This window comes from Capsicum annuum, chromosome 10, assembly GCF_002878395.1.
Source record: "Capsicum annuum cultivar UCD-10X-F1 chromosome 10, UCD10Xv1.1, whole genome shotgun sequence".
Taxonomy (NCBI): Eukaryota; Viridiplantae; Streptophyta; class Magnoliopsida; order Solanales; family Solanaceae; genus Capsicum; species Capsicum annuum.
Genome location: NC_061120.1, coordinates 78,689,224 through 78,694,081, shown reverse-complemented (window position 1 = coordinate 78,694,081; position 4,858 = coordinate 78,689,224). Strand labels below are relative to the sequence as shown.

Here is a 4,858-nt window from a genome sequence, read left to right as displayed (position 1 = left end):
AAGAGGAACACCAAGATATTTAAAATGGCAAACCCCTTTCACAGTGTCCAAGATAAGAAAGAAAATCTTGTTTCACCTATAACTTTATCCCAGAAAAGTAAATGGAACTCTTCGCAATGTTAGCTTAAAGCCCTGAAACTTTAGAAAATCTGATAAATGCTTCTTGAATTAGTTTGACAGAAATGAAATTAGCTTTGCAGAATAAAAATATGTCATTTGTAAAGCAATATGCTTTACTCTAAGGTTTTTTACACTTTGGATGAAACTGGGACCCTTTGTTGTGATTCAAAGTATTAAGTTCCCTATTCAAATATTCCATTCCAATCAGATAAAGGCAAGGTGAGATGGGGTCACCCTACATTATTCCTTTTTTTACTTGAAAGGGCTTCGTTAAACCACCATTCAATACCAAAGAATAAGAGACCGTACTGATGCATTCCATGAATCAAGATAGAAATTTCAAAGAAAAGACTAATTTTGCTAACATTCTCTTAAGGAAACAAAACTCAACAAACTCCAATTGTTTCATCATTTTTGCCATACATTCCTCCCTTTCTTTATCTCTCTTACTTTTCTCTTTATCAACATAGGAGGTGGTAAGAGACCCTTTAGCTTCCTCGGTATCTCAGGTATGCCATCCCCGATTTTGCTTTCTGACTTCCTCAAGCAAGTTTGTAGCCACATTATAAGACAACTACATAAATGACTTCCTCAAGCAAGTTTGTAGCCACGTTATAAGACAACTTCATAAGTGAATCCTCGGCCACATTATTTACCACAGTTTTGGTTAGTTGATTCAAAGCCTGGTAGAAAATTTGGAGAAGCATTTTCTCAGAGACTTTGTGGTTGGGACATTGCATGAGCTTCCCATTAAATCTCTCGCATACCTCATATAGAGGTCCTCCATTCAATTGATGAAAATTAGTTATTTCGTCACGCAATTACAACATCTTGGACGGTGGGAAGTATCAGTCGAAGAAAGCAACAGTTAGTTCATCCCATGATGTGATTGACCCGAAGGAAAGAGATCATAGCCAGAATACCGCCTCACTCGTTAGAGAAAATAAAAAGAGGAGCAACCGTATGAACAATTGTGAGATGTAAGAAATGTCGAAGGGGGCACAAACTTCCACAAAATTCTTCAAGTGCAAGTTGAGGTCTTCATGAGCTTGCCCCCTAAAGAGACCTTTCATTTGAAGCATGTGCAACATAACACTCATGACGTGGAATAGCTCATTCCCTTGATTAGAAGGGATACAGATAGCACTCGAACGTCCAATAAATGGAGTTGCTCCTCGTCATCAAGAGGACGATTAAAAGTCCTAGCATTACTTGCATGGTCACTCATTATATCATGGAAACTATTGAAATCACTTTAAAAAAAATAAAAACAACAAACAAAGTAAATCAAAACCACCATTGGTATACCCAAAGCAACAATCAACAGTGCACAAGTGAAAACTGAGTCTCACTCCCCAGCAACGACGCTATTTTGATCATGCTCACCTAAACTATAGTTTTGATATAGGACAATCATTGTCAATAAAGCTCAAATCACGTTGAGGTCAAATCCTCAAGGAGTGAATCTAGTCTTCAAACCCTATAGGTTTTGATAGAGTGTAAGTGTATGCCCGTAGTGTAAACGAAATGAAATGCATGAATTAAAATTTGGGGAGATAGGGGGTTATAGTTTGGAAGAGTTGTTTTACCAAAGTCTATTCAAACTAGCAATTAAAGGCAACAATTGTGAATAAGATTTCAATATAAGACAAGTCTTGGGATTATATCTTCCTAGGGGAAAATAATGATAGGTTCATGATAATTAAATGTAAATTCTACTCAACAACTACATGGTTAGGATAGGTTAGGAGTTCTTGAGGCTAATCTTTCAACCAAACCTCAAAATTATCCCCCATGGATACTTTTGAATACCTCATGGATATGGCAAGCAAAACCACCAAATATCTCAATTGGGCATCTCTATTTCTAGAAAGATGCCCAAGACCTAGCTAATTATTAATCCACCTAAATTTCTAACATAGTGAAAAGAAAACAAACTATACATAAATATTGTTCACTATTGTCTTATCACTCATATCCCTCTTTCAAGAATGATATAGCGTCCAAAAGTACTCCAAAAGTACACTCACACCCCTCTTTCAAGGATGATGTGAGATTTTGAAAATTTGAGATTTTCACCCACAAATCAATTTCGGGAATTTGAGATTTTCATCCATAAATACCAACTAAATCAAGCAAACATTAGTGAAACCCATTATCAATAACCAAGAATCTACATTAATAAATCACAACCCAAACATATTTGCACCCTATTTTAACATAATTCCAAGATGGATGTTTAGCTACTCAAGAAGTTAGGGAGAAGAAATATACCAAAAGGATCATTCAATGCTTCCATTGAAGATGCAAAAAAGAGTCTCCTTAAATTTGACTTCAATTACAACTAAGCAAACTTGGAAAGATTAAACGCAATATTCTTTCCCAAATTATTAGGATTTACAAAGTCTCCAAATTCAATTTTCAAAGTAAAGAAAGCCAAATAAGAACGGGTTTTTTTTGCCTTATGTGGGATTTGGGGCCGGCTACAAAAAAAATGATATAGTCGCAATCGCGAACCTCAGACCGCGATCACAGTAACTGAGGGTCAGATCCTCCTCCTGCTTTTCCAGTTTTTGCACTTCTCTTTCCATTTTGATACTTTTTTCAGCTCATTTCACTTCTTTTTTCTCATTACCTGTATACCAACAAAACGTGGGAATTAGTGCATTTAAATGAAAAAAATTCTCTCATTCATATCATAAAATCATAGTAGTGTGCACGAATTTGGACGTAAAGGAGTGGTAAATTTACCACTCATGGGGGGGTATGCGTAGGCTCAACTAGGTATTTGATTGTCTAAAATAGCCGGTTCCTCGCACTGTTATTGATATTGTTATAATCATTGTAAGGTCTAGTTATAATAGATTGGTCATTGATTTAGTATCGTTATTCAAGGTATGATTCTGGCATCTTCTATCGTATGATTTCATTACTATGCATGATCAATTTATGATGAGACAAATGGGTTAAAACCCCCGAGTATGTTAGTACTAAATCCCGATAGGGTTATAATGAGGCCACAAAGTAAAGATATAATGACCTAGGATGTGCTTTGAGTTGACCTTGTAACTATATTCATATATATATATATATATATATATATATATATATATATATATATATATATATATATATAGCTATGATATTACCGTATATCCTTTCCTTCACTTGTGCATATTGTATATTCATCCCTTGGCCTAGTATATTTCTATATAATCTTCTTTCGTCCTTTATTCGTATATTGGTCAAGGATATACGATATAGTGTGGAGATTTCCAAGTATGACTGGAATAGGATAGTTCATCCTTGACACTCTCTTAGCCTTATTGTGTTAGTCTCCTGGACATGAATAGGCTTGTCTATTCTTACTATCTCATTGTCTTGTTATATGATTATTGGACTCTTGGCATAGTTTCCATTCTGTATATAAGTTATATATATATCTACTTTATCTTTGGAGCTCAGTTGGCAATTGCCTACTAAGTACCATTCAATTGGTACTCAAACTACACTTCTGCAGCCTACAGATCATAGTACGGGTTATCGCCCTTGATGTGTACGTCGTGTGAAGCAGCCATGGTTCAGAGATTTAGAGTGAGCTCCTGACGTTCAGAGTATTACTTGCCTCCCTCTTATGTATTAGACTAGTCTTAATGTTATATCCGAGCCAAGTTGTATCAGTGTAATACCTTTGATATTTCACTTTTGTACTCTTATTATATTAGAAACTCTTGTACTGATACCACCAGGTTTTGGGACTTTATTATGTATTGATTCTCTTTTTTCGTCTATTCCGCATTCTTTTCTATGTATATTTGAGTAGTCTGTTACTAGCCGTTTCGGCCTAAGGATTTGGCTTGCCTACTGGTTGGTGGGTTATAGTAGGCAACATCATGATCTAAGAAATTAGGTCCTGACACCTGGCTATTGTGATGAATGATAAAATGGGAATGGTCAGACACCACTGGATATAAATATTCAGCTTCAACAGAAATGTATTCTTACAACCGGTAGTAGTTGCCTAATGCCCAGCCAATCATTTAGACCCTGTGATCCTATGGTTGTTTACTGCAAATGTGTAATGGCACCCTTAAGCAGTCAGAGGTATTAACTGAAGATGATCAACACAGTTTCTGAAGTCTTGAATTTCAGACGGGGTAATATGAGTACCCATTCTATCATCTGAGGAAAGTATGGCATTAAAGTCACCACTCAAGATCCATGGTTCCTGAATTGAGCTACCAATCACCTCAAGTTCATTCCATAGTTCTACTCTTTCCAGCACCCTATTTTTTGCATACATAAAAAAAGGTCACATAAGTAGTGAATGAGCCACCAACATCAACTACATAGCAGTGAATAAATTGCTCTTTGACCAGTAGGATAGTAACTTGAACATGGGATTGCCAAAGCAGCCATTAGGAGCCATGGTATAGTTGCAACAACTGTTCCATCCATCCATAGTTGCAACAACTGTTCCATCCATCCACTATTCTCTTCAATATACTAGGAACCTTATTTTCCTTCACTCTTGTTTCCAGACAACCACAGACTGCCACTATTTGCTTCAAAAAAAAAAAAAAAGCTTTAGCTCTTTTTGTTTCAGAGGCTAGTCAAGACCCCAGATATTCCAAGTGGCAAGAATCATATATTTGGAGCCTCTCCAAGTTGCCCTAGAGGTCCATCATCAGCTGGAATATGTTGTAGAGGAGCAAACTGATTGGAACTAGTCTTACTA

General features: G+C 36.3%; 1 non-coding gene across 1 annotated transcript; it reads left to right on the top strand.

Annotated features, from left to right (window-relative positions):
- Positions 1-837: 837 nt before the first annotated feature.
- On the top strand, positions 838-943 carry LOC124888273. Its single transcript, XR_007046403.1, has one exon. It is a non-coding gene; the product is annotated as a small nucleolar RNA R71 (small nucleolar RNA).
- Positions 944-4,858: the final 3,915 nt, after the last annotated feature.